Source organism: Oncorhynchus masou, chromosome 31, assembly GCF_036934945.1.
Source record: "Oncorhynchus masou masou isolate Uvic2021 chromosome 31, UVic_Omas_1.1, whole genome shotgun sequence".
Classification (NCBI taxonomy): domain Eukaryota; kingdom Metazoa; phylum Chordata; class Actinopteri; order Salmoniformes; family Salmonidae; genus Oncorhynchus; species Oncorhynchus masou.
Genome location: NC_088242.1, coordinates 26,503,665 through 26,525,203, shown reverse-complemented (window position 1 = coordinate 26,525,203; position 21,539 = coordinate 26,503,665).

Below are 21,539 nucleotides of genomic sequence, written 5' to 3'. Positions count from 1 at the left end.
AAAACCCACAGGAAATTGGCCAAATCGGTGTCCAAAAATACAGATTTCCGATTGTTATGAAAACTGGAAATCGGCCCCAATTAATCTGCCATTCCGATTAATCGGTCGACCTCTAGGCTCAACATACCCTTTTGGCTCAACTTACACCACTTATAACCAGTTTAAGTTTTTTTGTTGTTGGTTGATCCAGAGTTGTCTTTTTACAGTGTAGTGGGCTATACCGTAGGTTCTGTTTCCATATAAACACAGCATAGTGTAGATGAGCATCATACTGTATATCCCCATCTGCCTGATGAGCACAGAGGTTAATGTGAATCATGGGGTGTTAGAGACAACATGGGTCCATCAATATAGCTGTGTTCCAAATGGCAATCTATTCCCTATTTAGTTCACTACCTTTGAACAGGACCCTGGGCACTATACAGGGAATAGGGTGCCTGATGTATGTCCTGATCCAGGACAGGATCGGACCATGTTTCTCTTTCACCCTGACTTTTTATTTAAATTGTATAATTTTCTTTAACTAGGCAAGTCAGTTAATGTAACGAGTGTGCTGAGAGTCTGGAACAAGTTCAGGGAGTGAGTGACTTAATAAATAAACAAAACATAATACAAAACAAGAAACACGAACAACCCACAGACATGAAACAGAAACAGAAACAATAACGCCTGGGGAAGGAACCAAAGGGAGTGACAGATATAGGGAAGGTAATCAGGGAGGTGATGGAGTCCAGGTGAGACTGATGACGCACAGGTGCGAGTAACGATGGTGACAGGTGTGCACCATAACGAGTAGCCTGGTGACCTAGAGGCCGGAGAGGGAGCACACGTGACAGTACCCCCTCCCCGACACACGGCTTCAGCTGCAAGACGCCAACCAAAATGACGATCCCGTGGATCAGGAGCGGACCGGGCACCTCTGCTGAGGCAGAGACACTAATACTCCTCAGCCGGCCCACAATAATGGAATTGTCTTCCGTATCAAAAGCTATGGCCAAGTCAATAAAAATAGCAGCACAATATTGCTTAGAATCAAGGGCAATGGTGACACCATTGAGGACCTTTGAGGTTGCCGTGACACATCCATAACTTGAGCGGAAACCATATTGCATACCCGAGAGACTAGTATAGACAACAAGAAAGCTAGTCAGTTGATTATTGACATGTTTTTCCAACACTTTTGATAGACAGAACAAAGTATATATAGACCTAATAAGGTCCTGCTCTGAAGAGTATAGCCCAGCTGGGACACAGCTATGTTTATCTAAACCAGGGGTTCAGCAGGGGGGTAGGGGAGGGAGAGATGGGGAAGGAAAGAGAGAGAAATGGAGGGAGAGCGAGAGCGAGAGAGAGAAATTATGGAATATGTCAAATTGTAGCAGAGGAATACATGACATTGATTGTTCTGCAACCACCTGAGATTTGGGTAAGATTGCTTCTTCCTTCCTGCCTGGTGTTGCAAAGATGGGAGCAGCAGGCTCTTCCTATCTCTACCTTTAGATTTGTGGGTAAATGAGGTGATTACAGTATGTCACGATTCTGCTGATGGTCAGAGATATTCTAGGGGTGATACAATTCCCATGTTGTGATTTGCATTTGATAGTACAGCAGGATGCAGAATGAGAGGGACGCTTAGTGCATCTCAATGAAGTCTGACCTGGCCTCCTCTCCTATCCTTCATCTGCATAATGAGTGTAAATGTAGGAGAGGAAACAAGAGGGAAAACACAAAACTGATTGTACTATCCTTATTTCCAGTGTATTACTCTCCAGCCTTGAGTATCTCTGGTCATGCCCTGCCTTGTTTCTGAAGAAGTGCTGGTAATCAGCTCCTTGCGGCCAGTAATTACAGATTTGTTGAGAGGAGGAGGGGTTTGTGTTGCAAAGGACAACGCTACAGCAAATCTGTTGGCCTAATTAAGGGGATGTACAGTGCCTTGCAAAAATATTCATACCTCTGGCATTTTTCATATTTTGTTGCATTACAACCTGTAATTTAAATAGATTTTTATTTGGATTTCATGTAATGGACATACACAAAATAGTCCAAATTGGTGAAATAAAATAAAATAATTTTACAATTATTTTTTTTAAACAGAAAAGTGGTGGGTGCATATGTATTCACCCCCTTTGCTATGAAGCCCGTAAATAAGATTTGGTGCAACCAATTACCTTCAGAAGTCACATAATTAGTTAAATAAAGTCCACATGTTTTCAATCAATTTCACATTATCTGTCACATGATCTCAGTATGTATACACCTGTTCTGAAAAGCCACAGAGTCGGCAACACCACTAAGCAAGTGGCACCACCAAGCAAGCGGCACCATGAAGACCAAGGAGCTCTCCAAACAGTTCAGGGACAAAGTTGTGGAGAAGTACAGATCAAGGTTGGGTTATAAAAAAATATCAGAAACTTTGAACATCCCACGAAGCACCATTAAATCCATTATTAAAAAATTGAAAGAATATGGCACCACAACAAATCTGCCAAGAGAGGGCCGCCCACCAAAACTCATGGACCAGGCAAGGAGGGCATGAATCAGAGGCAAGAAAGAGACCAAAGATAACCCTGAAGGAGCTGCAAAGCTCCACAGCAGAGATTGGAGTATCTGTCCATAGGACCAATTTAAGCCGTATACTCCACAGAGCTGTGCTTTACGGAAGAGTGGCCTGAAAAAAAGCCATTGCTTAAAGAAAAAAATAAGCAAACACATTTAGTGTTCGCCAAAAGACATGTGGTAGACTACCCAAACATAGGGAAGAAGGTAATCTGGTCAGATGAGACTAAAATTGAGCTTTTTGGCCATCAAGGACATCACTATGTCTGGCGCAAACCCAACACCTCTCATCACCCAGAGAATACCATCCCCACAGTGAAGCATGGTGGTGGCAGCATCCTGTTATGGGGACGTTTTTCATCGGCGGGGTCTGGGAAACTGGTCAGAATTGAAGGAATGATGAATAGTGCTAAATACAGGGACATTCTTGAGAGAAACCTGTTTCAGTCTTCCAGAGATTTGAGACTGGGAAGGAGGTTCACCTTCCAGCAGGACAATTACCCTAAGCATGTTGTTAAAGCAACACTCAAGTGGTTTAAGGGGAAACATTTAAATGTCTGAATGGCCTAGTCAAAGCCCAGACCTCAATCCAATTGAGAATCTGTGGTATGACTTAAAGATTGCTGTACACCAGCGGAACCCATTCAACTTGAAGGAGCTGGAGCAGTTTTGTCTTGAATAATGGGAAGAAATCCCAGTGGCTCAATGTGCCAAGCTAATAGAGACATACCCCAAGAGACTTGCAGCTGTAATTGCTGGAAAAGGTGGCTCTACAAAGTATTGACTTTGGGGGGTTGAATAGTTGTGCAAGCTCATGTTTTCTTTTTAAAAATCTTATTTCTTGTTTGTTTCACAATAAAAAATATGTTTGCAATTTTAAAGTGGTAGGCATGCTGTGTAAATCAAATGATACAAACCCCCCAAAAATCAATTTTTATTCCAGGTTGTAAGGCAATAAAATAGCAAAAATGCCGAGGGGGGTGAATACTTTCGCAAGCCACTGTAATTTCTCACTGGCTCTCATATCGGGAGGGACCTTGGTGCTTTTTGTTTGGTGGATAGGGATGAATTCCCTCCATAGCTGAGAGTCTGAGACACTGGGTGTTGGGCGGGAGAACGTGAATGTGTGATGTTTCTACCAGAAATACATCTAAAATGTAATGTTTTTGTTATTCTGGTTGCCCCTGAAGTTTTAAGGTGTAAAATGTTTTAACAGTTTTAGGGAACTCTCTCTTGGCTGTGCAGCTGGGTTTTAGAGAGCTACAAAGAAACAAAGGAAACTCACCCCAGATCAGTTGTGTGAGGACGTTGAACTCTCCATATAAATTAATGTTACTTTGAAAAAAGTGTTTTGTCTTGAGGGATGTCTCTTACTTTGGCCTTCTGTGACTGTTCAATAGATATACTCCTGTCATTATCTCAATGTTCTCTAGCCTCAGCCCCAGCTTCACAGTAGAACATAAAGACTAATACATTTTCAGGCTAATAGCTCTTTTATTATCTGTAATCCAAAGACAAATGGATTCAATAAGCTGCCCAAATCTCTCTGTCTGTTTGTGCTATTCTCCCTCCTCTATTCAGAGTAGGATTTATTTGGGGACCTGCTTCATTGATTAAAATAAAAACGCTCAACTGTTGTGGTTTTTATGCTAATTTGTTGGAGTAAGTAACCAGGGATGGTGTGGTTGTTTCATGGAGATTAACACAATTTCATGAATATTTCCTCTTTAGGACATATTTATGAGGCTCTTTTTAGACGTTCCATAGTCGTGTGGCGTGGTTTAGTATGCAATGCATAGTACAGTATGTTGGCACTATGAAACTGAATTGTGTGTAAAATATGGGTTTTACACATTTGGGACTGAGTGATTACTGACTTGTGCGGGTGTGTTTGTCCCTGTCTGTGTATGTTAATTAAGACCTGAACATGTGCCAAAGCCCCACCATATCTCTGACAACCATCTGGGGAGTGTGCCGCTGTAACCATAATAACGTTCTAATTCCAATTTATCAGCCTGCCCTTTGTTTTTAGTGGGGGTCAAGTCTCTTATGCTAATTTGCTTGCCTGGCTGGTGAACGCTTGGTGCTCTGTGGTACAAAAAGAGTGTGCTGTCAAGTTTAGGAGAGCAGGGCTGAGTCTAGCCTTTTGGGGGCACTAAGCGAGATTTGGTTGGGGGGCCCCACTACCTTGTGCTCAAAACATTGAAGTGGCACCCCTCTAGGCTGTGTTTTATTTTGTTGTTGCAGTTTTAAGCACATTTTCTGTACTTCTACACATTTTGCCATGGGGCGAAGAGAACATTTTGTTTTTCTTGTAATTCTTGTAATTATTCAAGCAGATCCGCTTTAGCCGACATCCGCATAGCTGATGTTTTGATGTTGTCAGAGGTGGAACTGCGTTAGAGTTCCTGGCAGCTCCTGGCATATGCCTAAACCAGACATTGCTATTGGCTGCACGGAGTCACATAAACAGAAATCACATGCAAGTTTGAGCGTGTGGCAGGTGTGGCTTCCTGACAATGATCACAAGAGCAGCAGCTCACTAATTTGACGGTTCCAACGCAGTTCCACCTTTGACACCGCCAAAACCTCCTCTATGCGTGTGTCTGCTCTTGCTGGTTAATGCCTGATCTGATTGAATATAGGCCTAACATAATCAATGGAGGCACCCTTGAGGTCAGGGCATGGGCAGGTGCCGTACGTGCCCGGTTGGTAATTCAGCCATGATTACTACAAGGTTTAGATAGCTGGCGAGACTAACTTACCTGGCAATCTAAAACATGTTAGCTTACATGGTTTAATTGAGTGAGATAACAAGAGGAAAACTGCTGATGCACTATCGTGGGGCTTAGAAATTGCATCTTGTGTCTTCTACTATTCTAACTCTCGACAGTAAGTTGAGACCCTGACTAAACCGACATTGGAGGAGAGGACCCGGGGAGGAGAGGACCCGGGGAGGAGAGGAGCCAGGTGGAGCGGAGCCAGGGAAGCGAGGAAAAAACACATTAATTTCACGTGAATACGTGATTTCGTGTGATCTCATGTGATCACGTGATTTAATGTGAAATTCATGTGTAATAAATATGACATCACGGGGATGCAAAATCTCAACATGTGATAACATGAAACTACAAGTGTCATGTCAGCACATGTGAAAACACAACTCATGTGAAATAAATGTGACAACATGGGGAAGCAAAATTTCAACATGAATAGTATTTTAACAGTGAAATTGAGGTGTTAAGATTAAAGGACAGTATGATGCTGACTATTTGGGACTGTGCCACCAGGCCTGTGGACGTTGTGGAGATTGGCTATATATTTATTGCCTAGAACACACTTCTGCGCTTTGCTTGAAGTTGCAGTAAATATAAAGTAAATATATATATATATATATAAATGATGGTGTTATTTCTATAAAATCACAGTATGCTGCTGTATTCTGATTTCAATTATTGTAAGATCTTGTACTGTGACCACAATTGGGACTAAGATTCAAATAGGATTTGAATCAAGAACCTCTTGGTTACTAGCAACCTGAAATATCCTGCTACAGTTCAGCTGCACAACAAGATCTGTAAGTGTTTAAGAGCTATGGGCCACAGACTTACTGGCAAGAATGTATTTCTGCACTTCGCTAAAAGCTGCCCAGAATCAAGTAGTTAAATGTCCAATTATCACCACCAACATACCCTTAATTTAATGTAAAACTAACAGTGCTCAAGGACACTTGACATCATAGAATATACATTGATTATTTGAAATTGCAACCTTGGTTGGGAGTGTTGCGATGTTTCTGCAGTGCCACCCGGTTCATACTTACTACTTGAAAAGTATATTAACACGCACTCAAAACATAATGGGATGGTTAATGAGCTGTACTGTAAATAGATATTGTGCATTTTACTGTAAGTTAATGGCAACTGCACTGAACAAAAATATAAATGCAACATGTGAAGTGTTGGTCCCATATTTCATGAGCTGAAATAAAAGATCCCTGAAATTTTCCATACATACAAAAAAGATTAGTTCTCTCAAATATTGTGCACAAATTTGTTTACATCCCTGTTAGTGAGAATTTCTCCTTTGCCAAGATAATCCATCTGCCTGACAGTACAGGTGTGGAATATCAAGAAGCAGGTTAAACAGCATGACCATTACACAGGTGCAACTTGTGCTTGTGACAATGAAAATGTGCAGTTTTGTAACACAACACAATGCCACAGAAGTTTTGAGGGAGCGGTCAATTGGCATGCTGAATGCACAAATGTCCACCAGAGCAGTTGCCAGAGAATGTAATGTTAATTTATCTACCATAAGGCACCTCCAACGTTGTTTTAGAGAATTTGGGAGTGCGTACAACCGGCCTCGTTGTAACCGACTTCAATGGGCAAAGCCTCACCTTCTATGACCACTGGCTTGCTTGAGAAGTGTGCTCTTCACGGATGAATCCCAATTTCAACTGTATTAATCAGATGGCAGAGAGTGTGTATGGTGTCGTGAACAGTGTGCTCCATGGTGGCAGTGGGGTTATGGTATGGGCAGGCATAAGATAAAGACAACGGACACAAATGCATTTTATTGTTGGCAATTTGAATGCACAGAGATACCATGATGAGATCCTGAGGCCCGTTGTCGTGCCATTCATCCGCCGCCATCACCTTATGTTAGAGCATGATAGTGAAAGGCCTCATGTTGCAAGGATCTGTACACAATTCCTGGAAGCTGAAAATGGCCTAGTTCTTTCATGGCCTGCATACCCACCAGACATGTAACCCATTGAACAGGTTATGGATGCTCTGGATCGACATGTACGACAGTGTGTTCCAGGTCCCGACAATATCCAGCAACTTCGCTCAGCCATTGAAAAGGAGTTGGACAACATTCTACAGGCCAAAATCAACAGCCTGATCAACTCTATACGAAGGAGATGTGTTGCATTGCATGAGGCAAATGCTGGTCACACCAGATACTGACTGATTTTCTGATCCACACCCCTACCTTTTTTAAGGTATCTGTGACCAACAGATGCACATCTGTATTCCCAGTCATGTGAAATCCATAGAGTAGGGCCTAATGAATGTATTTCAATTCACTGATTTCTTTACATGAACTGTAACTCACTAAAATCTTTGAAATTGTTGGATGTTGCATTTAGATTTTTGTTCAGTGTAGTTGCCAGAAGTTGCTGTGAATTTGTAATTTCTTACCTGGAAACTTCTAGTTAGTAAATTATTGTAAAATCCACAGTAACTTACTGGCAAAATGCTGCCAGTATCAAACAGGACACTTTCTGCCACTAGCAATTCTTGCCAGTAACCTATTGTGCGATCACTGACTTTTCTGTTGAAAACATGCGCATTACTTGCTGATTGGTAGCATATTGTAGCAGCAGCATATCAGAAGATTGCAGGCGTGGCTTTCAGCTAACTCTATTGGTCTCCCATGAGAGGGAATGTCATCCCTTTTAATGTGCTCTGTTGTATTCTGTTCATAAACACTGTAGTTGGAAGTTCTGTAGCCTTGTTAAACGCTGATATACGTGCATGTACTACAAAAGAGCCATACAATATTTAATTTATAGCATGTCACTGTAATTAGCTACAGTAAATTACTGTGATTTCTTTTCAGTTTTAGTTTATGGTTTATGCCGCTTGTTCGTCATTAGCCAGTCAGCATTTCTCAACAATTTCAAAGCATGTAAATGCATCCAACTGGTATTTAAAACCTGTTGGGGATCGTGAGTCCCATTTGGGAACTTTCCCTCCCACGTTCAGCTGGAATGTGGCGCATGGAACGCAAAAAATATTCTTAAAAATATTTAACCTCCACACATTAACAAGTCCAATAGCTCAAATGAAAGATAAACACCTTGTTTATCTACCCAGCAAGTCAGATTTCTAAAATGTTTTACGGCGAAAACATAGCACATATTTATGTCAAACCACCACCGAAGACACAGCTAATTTGCATAGCCAAGTTGAACAAAATGTGCAATCAACAAACGCAGGATTAAAAGAAAAATGAATTCACTAACCTTTTGAAATCTTCATCAGATGACAGTAATATAACATGTTACACAGTACATTTATGTTTTTTTCAATAATATGCTATATATATCCATAAATCTCTGTTTACAATGAAGCATTGTTAAAAAAATGCTACTCAAATGTCCTGAGAAATGACGATAGCTTCGGCAGATAACGTCAGATAACAAGCAATACACATCATAAACTTTAACTAAATATGCATGTTCTACATATATATAGAAAGATACACTTCTTCTAAATGCAATCGCTGTGTTACATTTATTTTTAACGTTACAGAATTCGTTCACTAGGCTATAATATGAGTCAGCGCTCAGAAATTAGCATTATGGCTCCTCTATCTTGGAGTCCACAGAAACCCAAATTTACCACATAAATATTCCCTTACCTTGCTGTTCTTCCATCAGAAGATCTGGAAGGAATTATACTTACCAAAAACAGCGTTTAGTTTTGAAGTCTGTGTCTTTCGGTTATCAAACACGACATATTTCGGTTGAAATGCAGCCAAAAGTCAAGTGGATGCGCACCAAAACGTCGAAATTACATATTATATGTCGACTAAACTTGTCAAACTATGTTCATAATCAAGCTTTAGCATGTTATAAAGGTGCACAACAATCCTGAGGACGAACAGAAACACAAGCATTGTTTAATCAATCTTGGAAAAGAGAGATCACCGGAGGAGAGCGCGCATGAATGTGACCTTTTTTTTCGAGTGACCGCAAGGTTTCGGCCCGCCAAAACTCTCGTGAGCGCGAGATTCTCACAATGAGAAGCCCCATTGAAAGCAGACATCGCGCTGAAGACATAGAAACTGTTCCCAGGTCTGTAGGTGCTTGGGAAGGGTGGGGTCGATGACGTCAAAGTTGGGCTAACTTTTATGATGACAAGAGAGAGTTTGGGAGAATGACTGCCCTGAGAGTTCTGCTTTACATACAGACATAATTTAAACGGTTTTAGAAGCTTTAGAGTGTTTTCTATTCAATAATATTTTTTTATATGCATATATTAGCAATTTTTGACAGATTTCTTTTCTGTTTACTATGGGCACGCAATTCTTCCAAAGGGGGCAGCAGACAGCCCTATCTTTAACAGGTTTTAATGTCACACCCAGATCTGTTTCACCTGTCTTGTGCTTGTCTCCACCCCCCACCAGGTGTCTCCCATTTTCCCGCATTATCCCCTGTGTACTTATACCTGCGTTTTCTGTTGGTCTGTTGCCAGTTTGTCTTGTCAAGTCAAGTCTTACCAGCGTGTTTCCCAATTTCCAGTATCTCTAGTTTCTGTTTTCTAGTTTTCCCGCTTCTGACCATTCTGCCTGCCCTGACCCATCTTAAGTAAGGATTCCAGACCTTGGCAGAGGCCATCCCCACGCCTTCAGTACATTGCTGGAGCAATTCTGAGGATTGTCTATTAGGCAGCCAGCCACAACAGTATCCTCCCAGACTCTCAGTAACCCCTCTGTCAGCAGCGTGTCTCCCCAGCCCACCATGAGAAGCCTGCTTACCTCCTCCAGAGCGCTACGCTGGAGATTCAGGAACCTGTCGGGCGTTTCTCTCCCAGTGCTCCCTCAACATGAGCTGCAGCCTTCTTTTCCCTTGGACCACTCGAAGATAGCATACCTTATAACGCTGATGTCCGGGAGGACACTCACCTGGGCTATGGCGGTGTGTGAGCAACAATCCATCACGTGCTTCATTCTGGAGGAGTTCATGGCGGAGGTAAAAAAGGTGTTAGATTCTCCTTTCTCCGAGAGAGGCTGCTCGGATGCTACTCCTACTATGTCAAGACTCCCGTAGTGTGGCAGGCTATGCGGTCGATTTCCGCATGTTAGCCGCCGAGAGTGCCTGGAAACCGGAATCCCTGTTCGACACGTTTCTTCATGGATTATTAGAAATGCTTTAAGGCGAAAGCATACCTTACGATTATTTGAGAACATCGCCCAGCAGACAGATCATTACAAACAGTAACCAGCCAAGTAGAAGAGTTACACAAGTCAGAAATATAGATAACATGAATCACTTACCTTTGATGATCTTCATATGGTTGCACTCAGAAGACATTCATTTATTCAATAAATGTTCCTTTTGTTCGATAAAGTCTCTCTTTATTTCCAAAAACCTCCATTTTGTTTGCGCGTTTTCTTCAGTAATCCACAGGCTAAACGCAGTCACAACAGGCAGACAAAAAAAATCCAAATTGTATCCGTAAACTTCATAGAAACATGTCAAACGATTTTTAGATTCAATCCTCAGGTTGTTTTTAGCCTAAATAATCGGTAATATTTCAACCGGACAATAACGTCATCAATATAAAAGGTAAACAAGAAAGGTACTCTCTCGGTCGCACGCATGAAAAAGCTCTGTGACACGGCAGGGTCCACTCATTCAGACTGCTCTTACTCCCTCATTTTTAGAATACAAGCCTGAAACCATTTCTAAATACTGTTGATATCTAGTGGAAGGCATAGGACCTGCAATTTGAGTCCTAAGTCAATGGATACTGTAATGGCATTCAATAGAAAACTACAGAACCAAAACAAATTCTACTTCCTGAATGGATTCTTCTCAGGTTTTCGCCTGCCAAATCAGTTCTGTTATACTAACAGGCACTATTTTAACAGTTTTGGAAAAGTTAGAGTGTTTTCTATCCAAATCTACCAATTATATGCATATCCTATCTTCTGGGCCTGAGTAGAAGGCAGTTTAATTTGGGCACTCTTTTCATCCAAAGTTAAACCTCTGTCTCACAGCCCTCTGTCTCACAGCCCTTTGTCTTCTGACCCAGCCCTCATCGCTGAGTTCTGCCGCCAGCATCCGGGTCAACCAGGTATGTGCCCGGGTAGGAGGCCAGGTGGTGCCCCTAGAGAAGGGGGAGTACTGTCACACCCTGATCTGTTTCACCTGCCTTGTGGTCTTTCTGTTTCGGGCCGGCAGTGTAGCCTAGTGTTTAGAGCTTTAGACTAGTAACCGGAAGGTTGCAAGTTCAAATCCCTGGCTAAACGCAAGGTACAAATCTGTCGTTGTGCCCCCGAACAGGCAGTTAACCCACTGTTCCTAGGTCGTCATTGAAAATAAGAATTTGTTCTTAACTGACTTGCCTAGTTAAATAAAGGTAAAATCTCCTCCCCCCATCCAGGTGTTTCCCCATTATCCCCTGTGTAATTATACCGGCCTTTTCTGTTGGTCTGTTGCCATTTGGGTCGTGTTATTTACAACTTCACAACTGGTAAATTCCCACATTCCGCGTGAGTACGAACGCAGCATTAAATTGAATATATTGGGTAAAAAAATGGACCATTCTACTACATTATCCACACATGTACTCTAAAAGGTATCAACCAGTACCATGTGACTTCCTATGCGTACCTCTGAACGGAGTCCTTATATGTACCTTTGACCTATTTGAACACCAGGAAAGAACACTCTACTGTAAAGCAGTTGTCGCCATTTGCATGTTTACACTTGATCTGATTGAATCAAGGCCTTAATGTGAAGTGTCCCTGAGCACTGCTACGTTTTCGTTGGTGTTGTCAGATAATCACACAATTATTGACTTGATTCCAAGCAACTTTTAGCAAAGTACAGAGATACATTCTTGACAATGGTCAATCTCTGTCATGGCCACAGACCTGGTGTCAAAGCAGAAAATTCAGATTTGGTATTTAGTATTTGATTAGGATCCCCATTAGCTGTTGCAAAAGCAGCAGCTTCACCTACATATCAATACCAGTACATACACACAAACTATCTAGGTCAAATAGGAGAGAGGCGTTGTGCCGTGAGGTGTTGCTTTATCTGTTTTTGAAACCAGGTTTGCTGTTCATTTGAGCAAAATGAGAAGGAACGGAGTACCATGCAATAATGGCTCTATATAATAGTGTACACTTTCTTGAATTTGTTCTGGATTTGGGGACTGTGAAAAGACCCCTGTGGCATGTCTGGTGGGGTAAGTGTGTGTGTGTTAGAGCTTTGTGCAAGTTGACTTTGTGCAAATTGCAAACAATTTAGGATTTTCAACTGAATGTTCTTATAAAAAGAAGTGATGCAGTCACTCTCCTCAACTCTTAGCCAAGAGAGACTGGCATCCAAGAGGTTGTAAGTTCAAATACCAGTTGTGGTTGTGCCCCAAGAGTGCTAACCAATGTTGAGGTCGATTCCATTTAAGTTTCAGTCAATTCAGAAAGTAAACAGCAGCATTGAAAATAATTAGAATTGGAATTTCTATGTACTTCCTGAATACAATTTGTTGTTGTATGTCTACTGACAAAATACAGTTCAGCTGTAGAAATACCTTAACAGTTGTTTCCACTAACTCAGTAGCCGGTAACTTACTATAAAACAATGTATAGCAAAACACTAGTATCCTATTACTGTAGAAATGTACCTTACAATTACTAACATTTCCCACAAAATCAACAGCAATGGTGAACAGTGTAGTTTTATGTTATAACATGTTGAACCACCCGATTTCACATGTGAAATGTATTTTTGGGACACTTCGCGTGTGACATTTCACATGTGAAATTATGTCAAAGGTGTTTTTGGAACATCTGAAAATATGGCCCAATGCACTAACCACGAGGCTAACTGTCGCCCCGAAAATCATTTCACACGTGGAAACATGTTTTTAGACCACTTCATGTGACATTTGATATGTGAAAACATGTTTTTGAAACTTGACATGTACAATTTCTTCTGTTTTTGCTGTTCAGCTGAAGTATGACCACACCTGGGAGTTGAACTCAGAACCTCTGGATTTGAGGTACACTGACCTTTCTGCTGCGCCACAAAGCCTGTAGTATTCTCATACACATTCAATACCAATAATACATCTCTGCTCTTAGCTAAAGCGTGTCATCTGCGCTGCTATTTTAGTTATCAGATATTCTGACTATTTTCTCACCATTGATTACATTTATTATTTCAGCAATTTGAGGGTTTTCTGTATAGTTGTCTAATATTGCGAGGTATATTATTTTGCTTTAATGTTACACTTGAATCACTATGATAAAATATAATAGTTTTTCTTTCGTATGTTTTCAACACAGTTAAGCTGTACTTTGAAGTCCAGAGTGTAGGAACACAGGTGAAATCAGTTATTGACACAGACATGGTGGCATAGCAGGATGATCAAAATCAAGTAAACCAAGAGTTCAAATCACAGGTAAGGACATGTTGACTAACAATTACTGTTCAAATAAATATAGGGTACACAATGTGGTCAAATATGTAAGTTAAAACCACTATGTGTGTATCATAACTACTCATTTTTGTTTGTTAAAGTTCATGTGAAATATCACTTGAAGTGTTACAAAAACGCATGTTTTCACATGATTTCACATGTGAAAATCCACATCATCACATGTGAATTGTTCCAAAAACACATGTGTAAATGTCACGTGAAATCGTGACAATTTGACAGGAAACGAACATGAGGTATGTTTTCGGGGGCACGAGGTGGTTTAAAGGGGTTGAATTGGATCATCCATTGTAGAATACATTTGTTGCTGCATGTTGTCGACTGCGTGGGATGTAGGGTGCTGCATACAAAGTGCTAACTCTCACTCCAGCCATGCATACCAGAAATAAACAAAGTTTATGTTTTTATACACTGCGAGCAACACAGAGATAAATCAAATCAAAGTATTAATGACTTTTTAGAGCCTGAGAGAACCAATACTTGCTCCAATATCTCTACACAATTGTATTTCACGTGTGCTTTTCAAAACATTAATTTGATATTCCTCACCAAACTGAATCACTGCAACTTTTGATTTGCAGTTGCCACAGCAACCAGAATGTCCAGCACGGCGTGTTGCCTGTAAAGCCTAGGCTGTGTGTAATGGTTATGTAAGGATTCATCAATAAAGGGGTATGCATTACTGAAAATAATGAACGACGTGGAAGGTGTGTTCCATGGCTATAATTTAGCACACTTGCTGCTAGAAATCTGTGTTCAACATCCACTGAAGTAGCTAGCAGGTTTATTAGATAGCTGCAGTAGTTGCTGTGGTAACCTAACAAACAGATTTGCTAGTTTAGCTAACCAAACTAACAGTCCTAGCTTGACATTATGAACATCGAATTCAACAATGCCATTCATGTTTTCAAATCGACTTTTGCTGTCAAAATCAGTTTAAACATAGAAGATATAAGAATGAATTATAGCCATTGAATTGTACCGTGCAAATATACCCTGCGTTTTTTGGGAAATAATGCACGTTATAGATTGCCCTTCAAACCAATCAGAAACAAGTATTTAACAATGCCATGGTATAAGATGCAATAACACAGGGCCAATATCAATCCCTATTCCTTACATAGTGTGCTACGTCTAACCAAAACCATAATGTCCCCTTTGCCAAAAGTGCACTTTATAGGGAGGGAATAGGATATTATTTGAGATTGAGCCACAGTAAATCACAAAAGAACTAGCTTGGCTAGCCAAAGACCGGTGTCCAGGACAGCAGCTGTAGAAAAGACTGCTAATGGCTGGTTGACAATTTGGAGATACTGTAGTTCCCTGGCTTCTTTCCCTGCATGTTGGCTTACGTGATAAGCAGCAGTGTAATTTTGGGGGAGAATAGCACAACTCTCATATTACCAGTCATTACAGTTTAGGTAGTAACAATAACTGAAATAACGAGGAGGGCAGTGATCAGAACAGATGCCGTTCACAAGATTCTCCTCCTTTCTACTCCCTCCTTCCTTCCACTCTCTTTCTCCCCCTCACCTCTCAGCTGATATACTCTATATTTCCTAATATTGCGTGGTAATTCATCAGAGCTGTGTAGAGCTGACTTGCAGACTGTGGGAATAACTGGTTTCTAAGGACAAAGGTCCTCACTTACCCTGGTGCAGTTGAAAAACACCACTGGCCATTTCTCCAACTGTACTGTACCTCTTTCGTGTAATCAACTCATTCTACATCCTGTAAGAGATTGTCCTCATTCATCTGAGGACTTCAGTCAGATATGGGAGTCATTTTTGAAAATGTTTTGAGTATTAAGATCTACTACACCTATCTCTTCCTCTCTCTCTACCTTTCTCACTCTCCTTTTCCTCTTGATTACTTTCTGTTTGTCTCTCAATCTCTGTCTGCCTCTCTCTCTCCCTCCCTTCCTCCCCCCCTCCCTCCCTGGCCCCCTCCCCATCCCCATCTCTCTGTATCTCTCAGTGATTGTCATACATCTCCTGTATGTCTGGTTGATGATACTGCCTGTCTATCTGTCAATAAATCACTCTGCACTATAGATCAGAGCTCAGAGGAAAACCTCCCCTACACAGATAGTCTTGTCTGTTTCTGTCAATCACTAAACACACTCTGTCTCTCTGCCAGTTATCCAGCACTCCCACTTCATCCTCCTCCTCTCCTCTCTCCTCCACTACGCTGTGCCTTCCCTGCCGGCCTTCTCCAATGTCACCCCATGATGTCCCAGGGCAGATCGTTTCATGGACTGCCCCTCTAACCATTTTATCTCTGTTGTCCCATAACACCAAGAACACTGTTGTGCAACCATCTTGTTGTTAAGAAAATTTGAATTTGTATACCCCTGGATTCTGAGCACCCATTTGCATACAATCAGTTCAAAGCTAAGTTAAATGGTTTATTACAGACACAGATGTAGCCTGAGCTCCTGTGTGTACGGAAGGAGGAGCAGGGGACTGGTCTGGGTCTCTGTATTAATTGTATTGGTGCTGTGTAGATTGTGGTGCTGGGGTGACTGTGGTGCAGGGGAACAGAAGAATGTTAGCGCTGCTGGGTGTCATTGAGACATGCCAGCCCCAACAAACGTGCCAAATGGAGCAGAACAGCTGACCTGGCATTGCACCGCCGCCTTAGCCACACAGCCACATAGCGTTGCCTCAGTCGCACAGCCACCCAAAGAAAGGAGGGAGGCAGCGAGAGGACACGGTTAGAGGGAGGAACTGAGGAGGAAGGGAAGGAAGGAGCAGGGAGGCGACGAGGCAACGAGGCTGGGAATACATGGGGGGAATTGAAAAGAGGACAAGATGAAAGAGAGTATGTGAGTGGGGAGTAGGTGAAAGGGGAAGCGGGGAGAGGAGACGGTGAGGAGAAGCTGGGAGGCAAAGGCGGTGTGGAGGAGGCAATGAGGCATGCAGCCATGTCAAGTATACCCGAAGGACCTTCTTCTCTTCTCTTCTCTTCTCTTCTTGTTATGAGAATTTTGTTCTCAATGTTCATAAACTGAACTTCACTTAAAATACTCTGTCTGTTACTAAGAATTTGTAAGATTCTTATTGAAATGAAACATACTCTCGTCAGCAAAGTGTATTTACGAGAGCGCTGCTGTGCATATACAAAAACATTCCTTTTATAATATATTCTCTTAACCTACGCACATACATACACACTAAACGTTGTATTCTCTCTTTTTCTCCTGGAGTCTCTCCAAAGTTTATTACCACTCAGCTGACAGTTCCAGTCCTCTCCAGATACGGGAAATCTGGAGGGGCTCTCCCTGTCCTATCTCCCCAGAGTTATAGCCGGGTCTGTTCAAACATAGTTTAATGATCCACTTTGTTTTCTTTAGGCACACACATACCGTCCTCACTTCCTAGGCACATGCTACATAACCTCTTTCTTATGAACTAACATTATTTATCAATATAGAAAAACAGGATAGAATTCAGTTAGTTATAGTTCTACGTTAAATGTATACATCATTTAGTCATTATTCATAAAAATCATAACACTTCCAATTCTCTTCTCTCCTTTTCTCTGGCTTCATTTGTTTTATTACCTATCCTTGTATGTCCTCTCCCTTCTGTCCTCTCATTTTGTCTCATAACCTTTCTTCAAATCCCTCAGTTCTCCTCCACTCCCTCCTTCAAAGTACTACCGTGGAGACCTGAACAATTGGATCCAATATATTCATGAATAAATGCTTTCCAGGAGTTTGCTTGACGCATTTCAATGTTTCTGACATATTTTAAATGATTGATAAATCAACTTGCAACTGCTGCTTGCTGTGTTGTATAACATTTTGGAAGGTACCTCGGCTGTGCATTTTCTCCCCTGCCAGCAGCCAGCCATGTTTAGAGCCTTGTTAGAATGAAGTCTATAGATATTCAAATTATTAAATTCTTCTTGCTGAGCATCCATTCTCCATGAATTTTCTAGTTTAGCTCCCTTCTCGTGTCTTGAAATGTGCTATTTGCGAGAAGATGGTGTGAGATGGGGTGCTGTTATATGTGTGTGTGTGTGTGTGTGTGTGTGTGTGTGTGTGTGTGTGTGTGTGTGTGTGTGTGTGTGTGTGTGTGTGTGTGTGTGTGTGTGTGTGTGTGTGTCGTCTCACCCAAGGAGAGGAGAGAGAGGAAGCTGTGCCTGTGTGAACCCTAGGCCTCCGACCTCCTGCTGAACACCATTCAGAGATCCATTCTCCTACCTGAACAATACCCAGCCCAGCTACCTAGCTTCCCATTTCACACGTGCTACAATGCTCCCATCTCGCGCAGCCAGCAAGGCTCTTCTCACATTCACACTCCATCTCCCAGCTCCTGAAACTTTACAATTCTCTCAGAAAGCAAATGCAAATTCATATTCGAAGCATTCCTGTCCCAGTGGCTGTGCAGATATCCTGGCATATTAACCATGGAGAGCACACTCAGAAAAGATCAGATGTGACAATTAATATGCATACAGCTTGGCAAATGACCATTTTAATTTATTTAGTGCTGTCTCTAGGGTTACATAGTTTGTTAATGCTGTACTACATGAAACATTCCATTAAAGAAATTACATAATTCCTCACATTTATTTGGATGAGCTGAGTCAGTCTGAGTGATAAGTAAATAAAGTGTTTCTGACTAATGGGATGCTAGTAACATGTTTGAGCTGATGTCAGGGGCGGTCTTGAAATCAAATGGAGCGGTACCCTAGACCTCCTCCTCTGTCTGACAGAGTTTGATGCAACATGTGATTTTACATCACTAATTGGACACCAGTATATCTTAATTGGCTGATTACACATGGTATTTAATCATGGCAGCTAGCAGTGATTGTGACCCAGTCATCATGGCGATGGTAGAATAAGCAAGAAGCAAGCAACAAGACAGAAGAGAACAGCAACACAACAACAACAGGCAGAGAAAAAGAAAGAGGAATGTTTTAGCAAATGAAAACAAAGCACTCTTGGTCTTTTGAAGAGCCACACACAGGCGAGTACTTAATGATGCACATTAAAGAGGAGATTTATTAAGGAATGTGCAAAGGCCATTAGCTGGGGCTTTGATTTGTTCATCACAGCCACACTTCAATAAATATGGAAATAGCTTCTGCCCTTTTTGTGTCATGGAGGCGCTGAGTGGAACACTAGAATATAAGGTTATACACTACATGGCCAAAAGTATGTGAACACGTGCTCTTTGAGCATCTTATTCCAAAATCATGGGCATTAATATGGAGTTGGTCCCCCCTTTGGTGCTATAATACTGATGTTGGGCGATTAGGCCTGGCTCACAATCTGCGGTCCAATTCATTCCAAAGGTGTCCGATGGGGTTGAGGTCAGGACTCTGTGTAGGCCAGTCAAGTTCTTCCACACCAATCTCGACACACCATTTCTGCATGGACCTCGCTTTGTGCACATTGTTATGCTGAAACAGGAAAGGACCTTCCCCAAACTGTTGCCACAAAGTTGGAAGTAAAAAATAATCTAGAATATCATTGTATGCTGTAGTGTTAAGATTTCCTTTCACTGGAACTATGGGGCCTAGCTCAAGACCATTATTCCTCTTCCACCAAACTTTACAGTTGACACTATGCATTGGGGCAGGTAGCATTCTCCTGGCATTCGTCAAACCCAGATTCGTCTGTCGGACTGCCAGATGGTGAGGCATTATTCATCACTCCAGAGTCCAATGGCGGTGAGCTTTACACCACTCCAGTGGATGAATTGAGGACATCTTAGGCTTGTATGCGGCTACTTGGCCATGAAAACCCATTTCATGAAGCTCCAGATGAACAGCGTTGCTTCGAGAGGCAGTTTTGAACTTGGTAGTGAATGTTGCAACCGAGGACAGACATTTTGTACACACTACGCGCTTCAGCACTCAGCGTTGCCGTTCTGTGAGCTTGTGTGGCCTACCACTTCGCGGCTGAGCCATTGTTGCTCCTAGATGTTTCCACTTCACAATAACAGCACTTACAGATGATCGGGTAAGATCTAGCAGAGCAGAAATGTTACGAATTGACTTGTTGGAAAGATGGAATCCTATGATGGTGAAAGTCACTGAGCTCTTCAGTACGTGCGATTCTACTGCCAGTGTTTGTCTGTGGAGATTGCCTGTCTGTGTGCTCGATTTTATACACTGGTCAGCAACGGGTGTGGCTGAAATAACTGAATCCACAAATGTTAATAGGGGTGTCCTCATACTTTAGTGTATCTAATGCTATGAGTTTTCCCAGACCAGTAGACAAACCAGAAAGAACTCCAAGCCCTAGTTGTAGTTATTTTTTTATTACTATGAGGTTTCTAGTCATTGCAACTTCAAACTCGGCCTTATATAGATCTACAGAAAGCAATATTGATGTAGGCCAACACTAATTACAGGTTGAATATCATTCAATAATGGTTATTTATTGATACAAAACAATCTTCTTTTTTTTTGCTTGCTAGATGTATTCACTCTCCCACACCACCATGAAGTGAAGTATGCATAACTGCAGAATGCATAATGTTGTTTTTCTATCTGTCCAACGTTTCGAATATTCATGCATCTCATTGGACAGCAGGTGTAAAATAAGGTAATGGATTTATTGGACGTGTGTACATTCTCTCTCCTCTCCAGCTCTGCTCTCCTCTGCTCCTCAGAAGTGGAAGGAGAATTCATGTTTAGAGATTTCCTACCTTTCCTAACTCAAGTTCTGACAAGTCTAGTCAATTCTGCCGACTCACGTCTACTGTGCACCTAATTATAAAAGCTTCTAATTCTTTAGAGAACTGTGAGTTTGACAACCCTGCTTACAGGGCAGCTTAATTTCCACAGAAAACAGACCAAAATGTTATTTTGCATATTCTATCCTCTTTCAGCACCATGGACAGTTCCTATTGGCTTCTGTATATCCATTCATAGGGGAGGCAATGATAAGACTACCTTCAGCTATTTCCATGTGTCCTTGCATAACTTAGGGTATTAATGGTTATGTTTAGGCTGAGGGTAAGGGTTGAACCGGGATGTGGATATGAAGCTAGGTACATTTTGGGGGGAGTTTGTCAGGCGGCCACACTGATTAACCACCAGTGAGTCTATTTAAGGTGGCAAGGGTGTGGTAGAAGTCCCACCGCGGGAGTGGATGGAGATTGGTCAGTGGGAAAGTTAGTCATGTGAGGTAGGCAAAATGTCCTACATGGAGTGGAATTTCCTACGCTAGGGTTAGGGTTATGGTTAGTTAGGGTTAGGGTTATGGTTAGTTAGGGTTAGTGTTATGGCTGAGGCTTGGGTTAGGGTTAGGTTGTGTGGCTGTAGATAGGGTTAGGGTTATGGTTAGTTAGGGTTAGGGTTTGTGTTATGGCTGAGGCTTGGGTTAGGGTTAGGTTGTGTGGCTGTAGATAGGGTTAGGCCTACAGGTGTTTATACTGACTGATTGTGGATTCAGAATTCTCTCAGTCATAACAAAACATTACAGATGCCATTAATAAACTACACTGAGTGTACAAATCATTAAGAACACCTGCTCTTTCCATGACATAGACTGACCAGGTGAATCCAGGTGAAAGATATGATCCCTTACTGATCAACTTTAGCCAGTGTAGATGAAGGGGAGGATACAGGTGAAATAAGGATTTTAAGCCTTGAGACAATGGAGACATGGATTGCGTGTGTCTGCCATTCAGAAGGTGAGTGGGCAAGAAAAACGTTTTAAGTCCCCTTTGAACAGGGTATGGTAGTAGGTGCCTGGCACACCGG